At 44.5% G+C, this 18206-nt stretch overlaps 1 non-coding gene across 1 annotated transcript; it reads left to right on the forward strand.

Annotated features, from left to right (window-relative positions):
- The first annotated feature begins 10475 nt into the window (after window positions 1-10475).
- trnar-ucu (transfer RNA arginine (anticodon UCU)) lies at window positions 10476-10566 on the forward strand. The gene is given in 2 exon segments: window positions 10476-10512; window positions 10531-10566. It is a non-coding gene; the product is annotated as a tRNA-Arg (tRNA).
- The last annotated feature ends 7640 nt before the right edge of the window (window positions 10567-18206 follow it).

Genomic DNA, 18206 nt, shown 5'->3' on the forward strand with positions numbered 1-18206 from the left:
CCCATACCCCCCCCACCCACCCCTCCCCCCCACCCCACACCCCCCCACCCCCCCCACCCCACCCCACACCCCCCCCACCCCACACCCCCCCACCCCACCCCACACCCCCCACCCCACACCCCCCCCCACCCCACCCCACACCCCCCACACCCCCCCCACCCCACCCCACACCCCCCCACCCCACCCCACACCTCCCCCACCCCACCCCACACCTCCCCCACCCCACACCCCCCCACCCCACCCCACACCCCCCCCACCCCACCCCACACTCCCCACCCACCCCACAGCCCTGCTGCCTAAGCGTGAAAATGCATTGGGGTTGGGCAGGATTCTGAGGGAATCCTGTCCAAACAATTTTACAGTCTCCCCACTTCAGAATCCATCTTGCGGGGGGAACATAAAATCTCTTTGCAGTCTGTGTCCTACCCACACCTTACGTTCCTCCTCTCAGTTCTGTTATACAGTGTAACTGGGGCAGATTCAGAGCATCAGCTGACTTAACACATTGCGGATTCACTTTTAGGAGAAGCAGTGGTCCAAACAAACCCCAAAGAAGCAAAAGGTTGAAACATCTTTCAGTCTTCAGCTTAGCGAATGCAGAGGTGTGTGGGACACGTGCAGCTCCTGTGGCCACTGCCATTCATGGAGTCATGGAGGTTTACAGCATGGAAATAAGCCCTTTAGCCCAACTTGTCCACGCCACCCTTTTTTAAACCCCTAAGCTAGTCCCAATTGCCCACATTTGGCCCACACCCATCTTACCCAGCTAGTTGTCTAAATGTTTTCTAAAAGACAAAATTGTACCTGCCTCTACTACTACCTCTGGCAGATTCTTCCAGACACTCACCACCCTCTGCATGAAAAAAATTGCCCCTCTGGACACTTTTGTATCTCTCCCCTCTCACCTTGAACCTATGCCCTCTAGATTTAGGCTCTCCACCTTTGGGGAAAAGATATTGACTATCTAGCGTACATTCATTATACTTGCACTCTGTATTAACAGCAGGCACTGGCGGTCACAGTACATGATCATTATCCTCTTCACAAACAATTGGCTAGACCAAGCAGTGACCTCTGCTGGAGGAATCAGAAAAAAGCCATTGCTTGCAGGATTTGTTCTGCGGGTGTTGCTTTCTCGGTGTTTTAGAAGTGATTGCTAAGACTTTGGAAGATAATTTCTGCTACCTTATTTCATAGAATCTCTACAGTGCAGAGATTTGGCCCATCTGCACCAACTCTTACCCAGGCTTATCTTGTAATCTCATATTTACCCCGCTAACCTATATATCTTGGTGAAATTTACCAGGGCCAATTAACCTACGCGGATACGCAGAGAATGTGCAAACTCCACACAGACAATATCCGAAGGCCAAAATTGAACGTGGGTTGCTGGCAGGCAAGTGTTTTTTTTTAGTTTATTTATTAATGTTACAAGTCAGCTTACATTAACACTGCAATGAAGTTACTGTGAAAATCCCTAGGTCACCACATTCCGTTGCCTGTTTGGGTACACTGAGGGAGAATTTAGCACGGCCAATCCACCTAACCAGCACACCTTTGGGACTGTGGGAGGAAACCAGAGTTAACCCACACAGACATGGAGAGAATGTGCAGACTCCACACAATGTCCCAAGGCAGGAATTGAACCCGGGTCCCTTACGCTGTGAGACAGCAGTGCTAACCACTGTGCTGTCCACAGCGATCTGCACTTCCCTGCTGTCAGCAGCTTATGTGGTTTGAAGGACAAGCAGGAGCAGCATCAGTAGAACCAGCAACAGCCCCACTATCCTCTCCTCAGCCACTCGCCACTCCAAAGGGTAACCACCAGGCCGCAGGTACAGATGCTGGTCTGATACCCCTGGCACAGGGCTTAGAGAGAATCAGCTTTCTGGGTGTGACAGAGTGGCAAGGCTTTGGGAAGCTCAGAGTTTCTTGGCAGCTCATTGCTGCCATCTACAGCCTTAGAGAGTAAAATGCAGCGATCAGAAGACATAATAGAAACTGATTATTTCTCCAGCAAAGGATAGTTATAGTTACAAGACAAATAAAACTCAAATCTAGCCACTTACAGCAATAACTGATGGGAAATCAATGTAATCGTTCCCATTCTGGCCAGGAATATTGGTGCCACTGACTGTCAAACCTTTTTCTATTTGCACCTTAAATCAGCACAGGTACAGCCCTGCCAGTGGGTGTCAGTAGATGTCACTAGATGTAAGAACCCAGGCTGATTATTTCCCTTAATAAAGTAGCATCCAGACCAGATTATCAAATCCAGCTGAGAGCCCAGGTAGAGATTAGCTAATACAGCCCAGAGGAATTACCCAGAGACCTGATGGGCTATCCAGTTTGATAAGATCATTAGCAGTTTATGAATAAAAGTAAAGTTTATTTATCACAAGTTAGGTTTACATTAGCACTACAATGAAGTTACTGTGAAAATCCCCTTATCAGTGCACTCCAGTGCCTGTTCAGATCAATACACCTAACCAGCACATCTTACAGACTGAGAGGGGAAACCTGGGCAGGTCTGGGGAGAACTTGCAAACTCCACACAGACCTTGACCCAAGCCAGGAATTGAACCCAAGTCCCTGGTACCATGAGGCAACAGTGCTAACCACTGTGCCACCATGCCACCCATTGAATACATTGTTTAAAGATGTTTGCTACGAAGTAGATGTGTGTGTTAGCTGAATTGGCCATGCTAAATTGCCCCTTAGTATCCAAAGATATGTAGGTTAGGTGGGTTAGCCATGGTAAATAAGCAGGGTTGAGGGGATGAGGCAGAGCAGAAGGCCTGCATGATGCTCTTTCCGAGAGTCGATGCAGAGTCAATGAGCTGAATGGCCTCTTTCTGCACTGAGGGGATTCTTTTGCTCCAGATAGAAAGTATTCAATTGGTCACATGGAACTGCTTCAATAAACAGTGCCGAATAGACCATTCAGCCCTCTTCATCTGATCCTATCAGCCTAACCTTCCACACAGTGCTGGAATCCCAAAACACATTGTAGGAACATTATCCAGCAAAACCAACAGAGAGAACTGGGGCAATGAGCAAAACCTCAATCAAAGAGCATCTTAAAAAAATTTTAAAAGAGTGGCTTAAAAAATAAGAAAGATGCAGAGAGGTAGGTAAGGAGCTTGTTGTACAATAACTTAAGAGTTTGAGTGTCTTTGCCTGCAGAGACACAAGTCTGAGACACAACAATGTCCTCTAGTTACTGCTAAGGTAAATAAGTTCTTTCCATCATAGGATCCCTGGGGTGAAGAGCTAGTGGTATTATGAGGAAAGGTGGAATAGGCTGGGCCTTTACACATTGGAGTGTAGAGGAATGAGAATTAATCTTCTGGAAACATTTAAGATCCTGAGGAGGCTTGACAGATTAGATCCTGAGACGACATTTCCCTCATGGGGGAAGCCAAATCAAAATAAAGGGCTTCGCATTTAAGACGGAGATGAGGAGGAATTTCTTGGTGGCCATTACAGAGACGTGGCTGCAGGGTGACAGGGACTGGGAGCTGAATGTACAGGGCTATCAAGTGTTTAGGAAGGATAGGCAGGAGGGAAAAGGGGGGGTGTGTAGCTCTGCTGATTAAGGATAGCATCACGGTGGTAGCAAGGGATGATATTGGAGCCAAGGAGCAGAGGGTGGAATCGTTGTGGGTGGAGATTAGGAACAGCAAAGGGAGGAAGACGCTGGTGGGTGTCGTCTATAGGCCCCCGAATAATGATCTGGAGGTGGGGCGGGCTGTTAATGCGCAAATAAGTGCGGCGTGCAGGAATGGGACGGCCGTAGTTATGGGGGATTTCAATCTGCATATTGATTGGTCGACCCATGTTGGACGCGGGGGGCTCGAGGAAGAGTTCTTGGAATGCTGCCGGGATAGTTTCCTCGAACAGTGTGTGTTGGAGCCGACGAGGGAGCGAGCTATCTTGGATCTGGTGCTATGTAATGAGGCGGGTAGAATTAGGGACCTTGTGGTGAAGGATCCGCTTGGGGAGAGTGATCATTGTATGGTGGAGTTTCTGGTGCAGATGGAGGAGGAGAAAGTGGGTTCCCGGACACGCGTCCTCTGTTTGAATAGAGGGGAGTACGGTAGGATGAGAGAAGAATTGGTGAATGTGGACTGGGGGAGCGCGTTGGAGGGAGGGTCTGTTGAGGAGCAGTGGAGGATCTTTAAGGAGATCTTTCTTGGTGCTCAGCGGAAATTTATTCCGATGGTCAAAAAGGACAGTAGGAGGAGAGGTAATAAGCCGTGGATAACGAAGGAGGTGAAGGAAAGTGTTAAATTAAAAGCGGAGGAATTTAGAGTAGCTAAGAGTAGTGGGCGAGAAGAGGATTGGGAGAGGTTTAAATGTCAACAAAGATTGACAAAGAAGTTGATAAAGAAGGGTAGGAGAAACTATGAAGCTGGGTTAGCGCTTAATATAAAAAAGGATAGCAAGAGTTTTTATAAATATATAAAAAGGAAGAGGCTGGCTAGGGTGAATGTTGGTCCTTTAGAGGATGAGAAAGGGGACCTAGTGGTAGGGGATGAGGATATGGCTAAGGTATTGAATAACTTTTTTGCTTCTGTCTTCACGGAGGAGGACGTGAATAATTTGCCGGGTGTTAGCGATGGAAAGGTGGTAGGACTGGAGGGTCTTAATGACATTACTGTTACTAGAGAGGCGGTGCTCGACAAACTGGAGGGGCTGATTGTGGACAAGTTCCCAGGACCGGATGGAATGCATCCGAGGGTTCTGAAAGAAATGGCGGAGGTGATAGTGGATGCCTTGGTGGTTATTTTCCAGACGTCGCTGGATTCCGGGGAAGTGCCGGATGATTGGAAAACGGCTAATGTTACGCCGTTGTTTAAGAAGGGTGGCAGGCAAAAGGCGGGGAATTATAGGCCGGTTAGTTTAACGTCTGTGGTAGGTAAAATGTTAGAATCTGTCATTAAGGAGGAAATTGCGAGGCATCTTGAAGGGAATTGCTTGATAGAGCAGACGCAGCACGGTTTCATTAAAGGGAAGTCGTGTCTGACAAATTTACTGGAGTTCTATGAGGACGTGTCTAGGGCGGTGGATAGAGGAGAGCCGGTGGATGTGGTCTTTCTAGATTTTCAGAAGGCGTTTGACAAAGTACCTCACAAGAGGTTATTGCAGAAGGTCGAGGGACATGGAGTTGGGGGTAGGGTGTTAGCGTGGATAGAGGATTGGTTGTCAAATAGGAGGCAGAGAGTGGGGGTCAACGGGTGCTATTCAGATTGGCGGATGGTGACTAGTGGAGTGCCCCAGGGGTCGGTGCCGGGGCCTCAGCTTTTTACCATTTATATAGATGATCTGGAGGAGGGAACTGAGTGTAGGGTGTCGAAATTTGCTGATGACACCAAGATTGGGGGAACGGCAAATTGTGCGGAGGGTGTGGAGAGTCTGCAGAAGGATCTAGATAGGCTGGGCGAATGGGCCAGGAAATGGCAAATGGAATTTAATGTTGGCAAGTGTGAGGTGGTCCACTTTGGTAGGAAGAATGGTAGGAAGGACTATTACTTACGGGGCGAAAAACTGCAGCAGGCGACGGTGCAGAGGGACCTTGGGGTCCTTGTGCATGAGTCGCAAAAACCCAGCTTGCAGGTGCAGCAGGTGGTCAGGACGGCAAATGGGATGCTGGCCTTCATAGCGAGGGGGATTGAATATAAAAGTAGGGAGGTCTTGCTGCAGCTGTATAGGGCATTGGTGAGGCCGCAGCTGGAGTACTGTGTGCAGTTTTGGGCGCCGCACCTGCGCAAAGATATTTTGGCCTTGGAGGGAGTGCAGAGGAAGTTTACTAGGCTCATACCGGAGTTGAGGGGGTTGAGCTATGGGGAGAGGCTGAATAAACTGGGCTTGTACTCGTTAAAGTTTAGAAGAATGAGGGGAGATCTCATTGAGACGTATAAGATGATGAATGGGATGGACAGGATAGAGGTGGAGAGACTCTTCCCGCTCAAAAAAGACAGTAGGACGAGGGGGCACAGCCTCAAGATAAAAGGGGGGGCGGTTTAGAACGGAGTTGAGGAGGAACTTCTTCACTCAAAGGGTGGTGAATCTCTGGAATTCTCTGCCCATTGAAGTGGTGGAGGCTGCCTCGCTAAATATTTTTAAGACGCGGGTTGATGGGTTTTTGATAAGAGAGGGGATTAAGGGTTATGGGGAGAAAGCGGGAAAGTGGAACTGAGCAGCGACAGATCAGCCATGATCTTATTGAATGGCGGGGCAGGCTCGAAGGGCTAGATGGTCTACTCCTGCTCCTATTTCTTATGTTCTTATGTTCTTATGTAGAAGGTGAAACATGTTCAGAATTTTCTTCCGCAGTTGGAGGCCAAGTCATTGAATTTATTAAAGGCTGGATGAAGCAGATTTTTAATCAACAATGGAGTCAAAGGTTATGGGGGCAGGGGGACGGTCAGGAAAGTGAAGTAAAGGCCACACAGGCAGATCAGCCATGATCTTATGGAATGGTGGAGCAGGCTCAGTGGCCTACTCCTGCTCTTATTTCATACAATCTTATTATTCAGAACTGAGAAACAAATGAGTTTTGCCATCAAATCCATTTAAGTGGAAGTCCTGACATTTGTTACATTCTACTGAATGTACAGTGTCTGTAACAATTCTACTAAGTCTTACCTCTCTAGAAATCCAGAAAACTTTAGTTGGCAAAATGTCAACTTTGCATGTTGAGCTGTATGTGTTAGCCATGATGTTAAGTTGCCAGTGTCGGACTGGGGTAGGCACAGTAAGTAGTCTCTCAACACCAGGTTTATTTGGTAACACGAGCTTTCGGAACATCGCTCCTTCATCAGGTGAGTGCAGAATTTGTTTCACCAACAAGGTATATATAGACACAACCTCAATTACAAGATAATGGTTAGAATGCAAGTCTTAACAGGTAATCAAGTCTTTACAGGCACAGACAATATGTGTGGAGAGAGGGTTAAGCACAAGTTAAAGAGGTATGAATTATCTCCAGCCAGGACAGTTAGTAAGATTTTGCAAGCCCAGGCCAAATGGTGGGGGTTGGAGGTAATGTAACATGAACCCAAGATCCCAGTTGAGGCTGTCATGTGTGTGGAACTTGGCTACCAGTTTCTGCTCAGCGATTTTGCATTGTCGTGTGTTGTGAAGGCCACCTTGGAGGACACTTACCTGAAGATCAGAGGCTGCATGCCCGTGACCTCAGGAGTGTTTGCCAACAGGAAGGGAGCACTCTTGCCTGGTGATTGTCAAGCAGTGTTCATTCGTCCATTGTCATAGCATCTTCATGGTCTCACCAACGTACCATGCCTCAGGACATCCTTTCCTGCTGTGTATCAGGTAGGCAATGTTGGCCAAGTTAGTTGGTTATAATCCCAAGTTGCACTCCCAAAATGTAGGCTGATGCTTCAGTTCAGTACTGGGGGAAAACACAAGGCCTGGCTAACTGGGCAGTCAGCAATGTACAGAAGGGCACTACAACATTGGGGGGGGTGGGGGGAGGGTGGTGGGAAGGTAAGGATAAAAAGTAAACTAATGAAAAGAAAAATTAATGAATAAATGGAAAATGGAATTATTGATGTAATTATGAAAATAGCAAAAAATCTTAGGAAGCTGAAATTCAATTTGCCCAGGGTGCTGTCAAACCTCAAACTGGCCTGTGCTGCATGGGGGAAGATGCTGTCCTTTGGAAGAGGTGTTCATGTGAGAGAGCAGACAGGACATCAAATTGACAGAAAATATCCCATGGCTCTATTTTGAAGAGCAATAGTGGAGATTTCCCAGACATTTTGTCTAATGTTTATTTCTGACTCAACATCACTCCAAAACTGATTATCTGAGCAGCTCTGACAAAGGGTCATCCAGATTCAAAAACATTGGCTCTATTCTCTCCCCATGGATGCTGTCAGAGCTGCTGAGATTTTCTGTTTTATTGTCTGTCCATTATCACATTGTTATTGGTGGAAGCTGTTCAACTCTCCCAGTTGCAGTTCAGTAAAGACACAAGTTCTGCTACTTCATAAACCACCTCTCTAGATTTCTCTGATCCAACTCCTCATACCATTCTCCACCAACACCCTGTGCCACCTGTAGCCCCTTTATATATCAGTGACTTCTGTTGCACAATTGACATCAAATTAGGACTTAATTAAGAACATAAGAACATAAGAAATAGGAGCAGGAGTAGGCCATCTGGCCCTTCGAGCCTGCCCCGCCATTCAATAAGATCATGGCTGATCTGTCGTGGCTCAGTTCCACTTTCCCGCCCTCTCCCCATAACCCTTAATCCCCTCTCTTATCAAAAACCCATCAACCCGCTTCTTAAAAATATTTAGCGAGGCAGCCTCCACCACTTCAACGGGCAGAGAATTCCAGAGATTCACCACCCTTTGAGTGAAGAAGTTCCTCCTCAACTCCGTTCTGAACTGCCCCCCCTTTATCTTGAGGCTGTGCCCCCTAGTCCTACTGTCTTTTTTGAGCGGGAAGAGACTGTTAACCCCATTCCTAACAGAAGCCTGTTAATAAAAGCTGATGGAGAGTCACATGGACTGGAATCTTTCACTCTGTTTCTCTCCCTACGAGATGCTGCCACGCTTGCTGAGTCATCCCAGCATTTCCTGTCTTTGTTTCAGATTCCCACCATCTGCGGTATTTTGCCTTTATTATGTGGTTGCTGTGATTCCTACATTACAAAAATGACTACATGTCAGGATGTGCTTAATGGGGCCTGAACGCCTTGAGAAATTGGTCAGCATTCCAAAACCACATCCAAGGCTGGGATTATCCAGTCTCGCTGCAATGGATGGAGATTTGGCTGAGTGCCAATTTCTCCTTTCTCACTGATAACGGTTGTGGGATGTACAAGACAGGAGAATTCCAACCATTGGGAAAGGCACTATAAAATGCAAGTCTTTCAATGAATGATTTTGTTCTCTCTCCTAGTGATTTATCTCTATTCTTCATCCACTAGTGAATATACCCGGACCCATCTTAGCCCTAGCAATCTCCACTCTAAGGTCGCTTGCAATAAAAAAAATTCTCCCCAGATTTTGTTTGTCATCACTAGCCAAAGGACAGTGGGATTTTTATTGTTCCTGTATAAATGGGTGGCACAGTAGCATCATGGTTAGCACTGCTGCCTCACAGTGCCAGGAAGCTGGGTTTGATTCCCGGCTTCAGTCACTGTCTGTGGGAAGTTTGCAAGTTCTCCCTGTGTCTGTATGGGTTTCCTCCGGGTGCTCCGGTTTTCTCCCACTGTTCGAAAGGTGCTAAATTCTCCCTCAGTGTACCCGAACAGACACCAGAGTGTGGTGAGTAGGGGAATTTGACAGTAACTTCATTGCAGTGTTAATATAAGCCTTACTTGTGACTAATAAATAAACTTTAAGTTTGGGCCTTTTTCACTAGCTCTAAGAAGATTAGGTTATTATAATGAATTATTATGTAAGAATAATTAACTTAATAACATTAAGATTAATAATAATTAGATTGATACAAACTATAAATGTTTCATTAACTATAACCATTTTATTATTCCAGATGGAGAGTTACGAAGGTTCTAACAAGTTAAATAGATTGTTTCCACTGCCCAGTCCACGCAGGAACAAGGCAAACAAAGTTGGAACATCATTAAAAAGTCAAAGAGGAGGTTTAAAACAATCGTTAGGCTTTAGTCAGGTAGAATATAACTTTTTCTGCCACAAATCATCGTACAATTAATTATTTTTAAAAGAAGTAGAGGCACATTAAAGTATGGAGAGCGGGATCAGACTACTGGCAATAAGTTTTGTTTTATTACTTCATTGGATGTGGGCCTCGCTGGCTGGGCCAAGATTTATTGCCCAACCCTTGTAAAATGAGGGGAAAAAAATGTAGAAAATTATTTTTCCTGCCCGCCTCGGGAATCGGAGCGGGCGAGGGGCGAAACGTGAAAAGGTCCGTTGACCTTGGGTGGGATTTTACGGTTTTGGCACGGGCGAGGCTGTAAAATCCCCAGTTAAAAAGCGAGAAGTTTATTTAGTACTGTCACAAATAGGCTTACATTAACGCTAAAATGAAGTTACTGTGAAAATCTAAAAGAAAAGCACAGTGATACCAATGAATCCGTCTACTGGTTTTACAATATGAACTACCGGGCACATTCATACAACCCAGTACTGGCTAATAATTCGAAGTAAGAAGTCTCACAACACCAGGTTAAAGTCCAACAGGTTTATTTGGTAGCAAATTAGCCTGTTGGACTTTAACCTGATGTTGTAAGACTTCTTACTGTGTTACGGCATCTCCACACCATAATAAATGAAGCCACAGATAGGAAGTAACCTCCTAAAGTAAATGCAACTGCCGCTGTTACAAAGTGGAATGGAACGTTGATACAGTGAAAAGGATACAGTTTCAATGTAACACCGCATTCTAAAGAAGCCGGAACTTCCCAGTAATCTGGTCTCATGTAGAGCTTCAGGGTAACTCCTACAGGTGGCTCCGTGGCGCAATGGATAGCGCATTGGACTTCTAGTTTGTGTTGTAAAAGACATTCAAAGGTTCCGGGTTCGAGTCCCGGCGGAGTCGTGCCTTTAACTTTTACAACTGCAACACTTCCACCCCACCCACCCACCCCTCTCCACAATTCGAAACTGAAAGTTAACTTCCACTTTTGGACACAAGTCCCGTTCCTGCAGCGGGGCTGGGAGAGAAACAGGCAGACTAGGGCGGGGGGGTGGGAAACAAAACTCAAATCAAATTAAAATACTACCTCACTCACTATCCGTCCTCCCCCGTTTCAGCTGGGGAGGCCGCGGGACGAGACCGACATCCCCGCTCCTCATTCGGACACCTCGCTTCTTTGTAATAAACTGTGTTTTTGGGAGGTTTTATTTGCTATCATCAGGTGTTTACCGTGCTTCGTGACCAGACACAAAACTTTCAAAAAAAACTTTTACTCTGCCAGTGCACATTTAGAAATTAAACGTGCGGAAGCAGTCACATAAAAATGTGTATATTTCATCTATATACTGATTATAAATACAATTAACCCTGACTCTACTGTCAATGTTACTTAGGGAGCAATAAATAATAAGCTGAGTCAGCATTTGGTATGAAAACCGGATAATCTCCTAAATACAGTTACTGTACAAGGTGAGGGGCTAAGCATAGAGGCTTCTAAACATAGAAAATAATGACAGGAAGATCCCATTCGGTCCTTCGAGCCACCATTCATTATGATCATCCAACTCAATAACCTTTTCCTGCTTTCCCCCTCACAGACTTTGCAACAAAAAATGTTTTTCCTACTCTTCCTGGAAGTTAATCTCGGTTTAAAAAGTAACTTCTTGACATTTGTGCAAAGTGTATCCTTTATCAGCTTCAATCTCTATTCTCTTCTTATTCTCTTGCTGTTTAAGCAATATTCTATAGTCTCCATTCCATTGATTAACCTGTATGTTTCTATATCACATCAGACTCCTTCCCTCTGAGTAGAAAAGCCAAGGTTTCAATGGCTCAATGATTCGTAACTCAGTCAGTTGACATGAGAAACCATCCCTGTGTTATTTCTCTGAAGGGCCTGTGATGTTTTTGAATAACTTCACTCAGCCTGAACAGGATGCAACACCCAAGGGGCAGTCTGACCAGAGCTCAGCACAGTTTGATCATATCCCCTCAAACCTGCTTCTTATATGAGGCCTGTTTAGTTCAATGTTTGGTACCTTGAAATCAGTAGTTACACATACAGATTCATCTTGCCTTAAAGCAAGGGACAGGGGCTAAATGCATCTGTATCCCTCCATTCGTCTAGCCTGCCTTGCCACACTTCCTCAAACTATCCCCCTGCCTAGCCCTGAATCTTCCACTAATTTCTACCTCATTTGCCCGCTAAGCTCATCTTGTCTCCCAGACCTACCACTCACTCCCTCAATTCAATTCCCACTAAACTGTTGATCACTCAACCTCTCCTCCTGGCCCCCATCTTAGCCGATATAGCAAGCAGTTGTCCCTCTCTTCTTTAAATCTGTTGTTATCACCCCTCTCCTCTAAGACTCCTCTAAGATACAACCCTTGACCCCTCCACCCTTGTAAAATAACATCTCCATCTACAAATTTCTTTTCCTCTTCCAAGTCCTTGGGTAGCGTTGATGCCCCAACTCCTCAAATCTATTCCAGTCTTTCCCAGAACTCCATGTGTGAATTGCTCCAATCAAGTTTTTGCCCTGCCACAATAAGAAAACTTATTAAACTCCATTCTTTTAAACTCCAATGAATATAAGCTTAAACTTTCTCATGAGACAACCCCTTTTATCCATTAAGCAGCCTAGTTGATCTTCCCCAAACAGCCACCAGTGCAAGAATGTACCTCCTTAAATAAGTTGTTGTGGACTAGGATGTAAGAGAACTGAAATCACAATTCCTTTCCTTTACACTCTGTAATCAGTCTGTTTTTGAAAAGAAAGATTGTGGTCAACTTAAATTGCTAGCAGCAAGTTTTCATGGATTTAAATAAAGAGGATTATTTATTCACACATTTACTCCAAAAATCTAATGCTATGTCACTCACTTGAAACTCCCACATACATACAAATACATGCATTCAAGCAAAAACACACTCAAAGAAAACAGTGCACTTTTACAGATCATGTAAAAAGGAGTTAGATGCTACACAGCCCATGACAACAGAGAGGGAAACTCAGCCCCTAGAAGGGTTCAGAATTGATACTGAACAAGTGTTGGACAGACTGTCGGTACTGAAAGTTGACAAAGCTCGATGAGATGCATCTAAGGATGTTGAAGGAAGTGAGAATGGAAATCACAGGAACGCTGGTCATAGTCTTCCAGTCTCCTCTATCTCAGGGGAGATGCCAGAGGACTGGAGAATTGCAAATGTTATGCCCTTGTTCAAAACAGGCTGTAAGGATGATCCCAGTAATTACAGATAGTCAGTTTAATATCAGTGGTGGGCAAGCATCGAGAAACAATTGTTTGGAATAGAGTTAGTAGTCACATGGAAAAATGTGGGTTGATTGGGAAGAGGCAGCATTGAAACTTAATGGGGAAGTCATGTTTAACTAACTTGCTGGAGTTTCTTGAGAAGATAACAGAAAAGCACGATGAGGGTAATGCTGTGAGGTATATGAAATTTCAAAAGACATTTGATATAGTGCCACACAACAGACATGTGAGAGAAGTTATAGTGACAGTGGCAATGTGGATACAAAATTGGCTGAATAATAGAAAGCAGTGAATAATGGTCAATGGATATTTTTCAGGCTGGAGGAAGACTTGTAGTGGTGTTCCCCAGAGGTTGGTCTTGGGACCCTTGCTTTTTCTAATATCTATTAATGATCTAGATCTCGGGTTGCAGGGGACAATTTCAAATTTTGCGGATGACACAAAAGTTTGAAGTAATGTAAACTTTGAGGAGAACAATGTAGAACTTCAAAAGGACATAGACAAGTTGGTAGAGTGGGCAGAAAGGTGGCAGATGAAGTTTAATGCAGGGGAGTGTGAGGTGATGCATTCTGGTGGGAAGAACATGGAGAGACAATATTAAATAAGGGGTAAAATTCTTAAAGGAGTGCAGGAGCAGAGGAACTTGGTGTTTATGTGCATAAATCATTGAAGTTAGCAGGATTGGTGGAGCTAATAAAATGTATAGTACCCTGGACTTTATTAATAGGGGCATAGAATACAAAAGTAAGGAGGTTATGCTGAATGTAGTTAGACTTCAGCTGAAATATTGTGGACAGTGCTGGATTCTGGATGCCACACTATAGGAAGGATGTGAATGTACTGGAGAGAGCGCAGAAAGGTTCACAAGAATAGTCAGGGATGAGAAACTTCTGTTATGAAGAGAGATTGGAGAGGTTGGGAATGTTCTCCTTGGAGAAGAGAAGGCAAAAAGGGGATTTGATAAAAGTGTTTAAAATTATAACGGGGCTGGACAGACAGGGAGAACTGTTCCCATTTATAAAAGGATCGAGAAGGAAAGGGCACAGATTTAAACTGATTTGCAAAAGAAGCAAATGTGATGTGAGGAAAAGCTTTTTCACCCAGCGAGTGGGTCGGGTGTGGAATGCACTGCCTGGAAGTGTGGCGGAGGCAGCTTCAATCGAGGCATTCAAAAGGGATTTGTGTGACCATTTGGATAGAAACAATGTGCAGAGACAACTGTCCGATTGGTCTCTTTCTGCACCGTTACAGTGCTGTGATTCTGTGAGTTTAGGATTGGCATGTGTCTGAGCTGCTGGTGGAGAGTTAGTGAGGCAGGTTCAATCATCTCTTTGTGATGAGTGCGTGAGGGGAGGAGAGGGGGGCTTTGAAGCAGGTAGGACATACCCTGCTGTGGATTCTCCCTCCTGTTGTCCGATCACAGGTTGCTATCCACATTCATGGAGAGGTTTGAAACCAGCTATCCCACCAAGAAGACTTGTGACAGCAAATGGTTCCTGCTGCTGCTTCTGCTGTTTGTTATTGATTTAATGTTGAAACAAATCAAACACAGAATCCAGTTGGAATTACTTGGCAGACTAACCGTGTAATTAACAAACACTGGCAGAGTGCGGAGCATTAATTGTAATTAAACTTTTCTGATGCAAGAGTGTCTAATTGTATTATTCCAAAATCAGTAGCTGGTCCCTCCCTGTCTAATATGTCAGCAAATGGCTTCGACAGGCAGTTTGTTTAGTGGTTTCAGTACGAGAACAACAGCATTCAGTTCCTCACTTGGATGAACAGTGGTGAGATTTAGTCCTGTGTTTAATGTTCAGTCTGTGGGGGTGTAAAGCAGAGGGTAGCGGTCTCCCAAAACCAATAGAAAAATGGAGCATGGTGCTTAACAGAGAGTCAAGCCAGCAGGAGCTGTTTTACACCCTGATAATGAATGCTTCCCCCCACCTCCCCTCTTTTTGTCTCTCTGTACATTCCCAATTTCTGCCTGAGAGTGGGTGATCGGATCAGAGCTTTCAGTAAACTCTCCGGACAAACTCAAACCTTGAGAGTAGAGCAAGTGCTGAAAATGACTAAATATTTACAATTCAGATAAGCCTGAATTCTTTACAGAGCAATAATTTTCACTTCCAGACCATGGAATGTAGACTTGCTTTCCTGTTTTGCTTGTATTAAATGTGTCCATTCCTTTCTCATAACAGAAGAGAACGCAAAAGAGGTTTACAAAAATGTTTCCAGGGATGGGAAACTTTAGTTATTCAGATTGAAGAGGTTAGGGTTGTTCTCCTTGGAGTGGAGCAAGCTAAGAGATTTGATGGAGACGTTCAAAGTCTATATCATGTTACTGTTTTTTTCCTGAGAGGCCATTCCCCCTAACAGTATCCAAGGTGTATATCTGTTCTGCATGGGAATGGCCACAGAGGGTTCTTGCACAGCCTGCCTAGTCCTCTCACTCTGCCTGGTGATCACCAATTCCCTTTTTGCCTGTGGATTCTTAATCCGTGGTGTGACCACCTCTCTGTGTGTGCTGTCCACAACACTTTCAGCTGCACAGATGCTCCAGTGTCCCCAGCTGGCACTCCAGCTCCAAATCCCAGACTTCCAGGAACTACAGCTGCAGACATTTCCTGGCCACAGGCACTGGAAACATTTCCAGCTTCCCACATGGGGCACGAGGAGCACACCACAGCTTTGAGCTCTCCTGGCATGACTCCCCTCCCCCCACCCTTAAATTTTAAATCAATTACTCTAGGGCCCTTCTTTTCTGATCTTCATTACTACAGAATATATAAACTACAAACCACAAAAAGACTGTACAATCTAAAAGCGACAAAGTAATAAATACTTACCTGACCTTACCAATAAGCTCTCTGCCTTGTAGTTGCTACTGCTGCAGCAGGACAAGATACTCTCTGAAGATTTAAGAAGTTGGAAAGCAAAGAAAACAAATCAAAGAGCACCTCTTTCCCCTTTACCCCAAATTCTCACCTTGCTCCAAATTCCCGATACCCACACTCACTCTGTATCTCGTTCAGAATGTGTTCTCTCCCACCGCTCATCTCAAAGGTGATCAATACTGCACACAATATTCCAAATGTGGTCTGACTTGTATCCTGTATAACTGAAGCATAACCTGCCTATTTTTGTATTCAGCTTCCTTGCAATAAATTATAATATTCTATTAGCTATCCTAATTACACCCAGGTCCCTCTGTAATATTACAAGTTTGAAGAGGTGTTTTGGTTTTTCAGACTGTTCCAATTTAGTTCCACACTGCCTAATAGTTAAACCCAAATTGTCCTTTTAAACTGTTTGAATTCAACAGATGTATAACTATCAGGCAAAGACTCAGACACCGCATCAGTAAATAATATCACAGTTTATTGTGTTGACAATGAACAGGGAAATGTTTAAGCTTTAAGTTTATTTATTACCGTCACAAGTAGGCTTACACTAACACTGCAATGAAGTTACTGTATAAATCCACTCGTCATCACACTCCGGTGCCTGCTCGGGTAAACTGAGTGAGAATTTAGCACAGCCAAAGCACCTAACCAGTACACCAAACACAGGCAAATGGGACTGAAATCTAGTTGGCATGGGTGAGTAGGGCCAAAGGGCCTGTTTCCATGCAATATATCTCTATGATTCTATTAAATGTTTACAAGGTCTAGGTTTTAGAAAATCTTACTGCAATAGACGTTTACCAGCTAATGACCTGCAGATTCACCACAATTTTGGTCCTTCTGTTTGAATATCATCGTGAATTAATCAAAGAATCCCTACAATGCAGAAGGAGGCCATTCGGCCCATCAGGTCTGCACCGCCCACAGTTCCACCCAGGCCCTAGTCCCGTAACCCCCACATATTTACTCTGCTAATCCCTGCTAGGGACAATTTTTCATGGCTAGTCAACCTAACCTGCACACCTTTGGACTGTGGGAGGAAACCGGAGCACCCGGAGGAAACCCACATAGATATAGGGAGAACGTGCAGACCCCGCCTAGTCACCCAAACTAGGAATCGAACCTGGTGCTTGGCGCTCTGAGGCAGCAGTGCTAACCATAATGGTTGCCACAAAAGAGATCAGGACAGGGTTAAATTGTATGTATGTAAATGCACGGAGTGTAGAGGACAAAATTTGGGAACTGGAAGCCAAAATTGCTCTAGTGTTATATGACATAGTGGCATTTACAGAAACGTGGCCCAAGCCAGGACACAATCGATACTTAAAATCCCAGGTTATAAGGTTTTAGTGGAAACAGGGTGTGTAAAAAGGGAGGAGGTGTAGCAGTCTTGGTCAAGGATAGTATCATTGTCCTTGAACGAGATGCAGTTTGTGATTTAGAATCGATATGGTTGGAGGTAAGAAACAGGAAGGGAGCAGTGACATTGTTTGGTATTTATTATAAACTTCCAAATAGTGGGAACGAAGTACAAAAGAGCATTTGTAGGCATTTTATGGAAATCTGCAGGACAAATAGGTTTGTGATAGTCTAACCCAAGGCAGACTGGGAAAAGGGTAGAATATGGGGCACAGAAGGGGAGAAATTCCTGCTGCGTGCAGAATTTTCTGAACAGTACATCTCCAGTACTATCAGGGAGGAAACTGTGCTGGATTTAGTCCGAGGAAATGAGGGAGGCCAAGTGGAGAATGTCAAAGTGGAGGAGCAGTTGGGAAATAGGGATCATAATAAGGTTCAATGTTAACTTGGAAAAGGATAAAAATCAGTCACGGATTAAGATCCCAGACTGGAAAAGGGCAAATTTTAGGGGTCAAGAAGTTGAATTAGAGCAGGTTAATTGGAAATGCATTTTGGTGGTGGATTAAAATTGGTCAAACCACATTAGGAATATTGTATTTAGTTTTGGGCACCTTATTTAAGGAAGGATGTTAAAGCCCGAGAGAGAGTAGAAAGGAGATTTACAGAATGATACCAGCAATGAGGAATTTTAAATAGAAAAAAAATTGGGCTTATTCTCCTTGGAGCAGAAAAAATCAATAAGTGATCTTAGAGATTTTCAAAATTATGAACAGTTTTGACAGGGTAACAAAGGATATTCTGTTTCCACTAGTTGGTATGTCAGTGGGTCACAATTTCAGGATGATCTGCAAGAGAGCTAGGAGTGAGATGAGGAGAAACTTCTTCACTCAGAGTTGTTGGGATTTGGAATACACTACCTGAGTGATGGAGGCAGATTCAATAGGAGGTTTCAAAAGAGAGCTGATGAGAGGGCTATGGAGATAGGGCTGGAGAATGGGATTGGTG

This window comes from Carcharhinus amblyrhynchos, chromosome 9 (genome assembly GCF_965287045.1).
Source record: "Carcharhinus amblyrhynchos chromosome 9, sCarAmb.v2.hapA, whole genome shotgun sequence".
In the NCBI taxonomy this organism is placed as follows: Eukaryota; Metazoa; Chordata; class Chondrichthyes; order Carcharhiniformes; family Carcharhinidae; genus Carcharhinus; species Carcharhinus amblyrhynchos.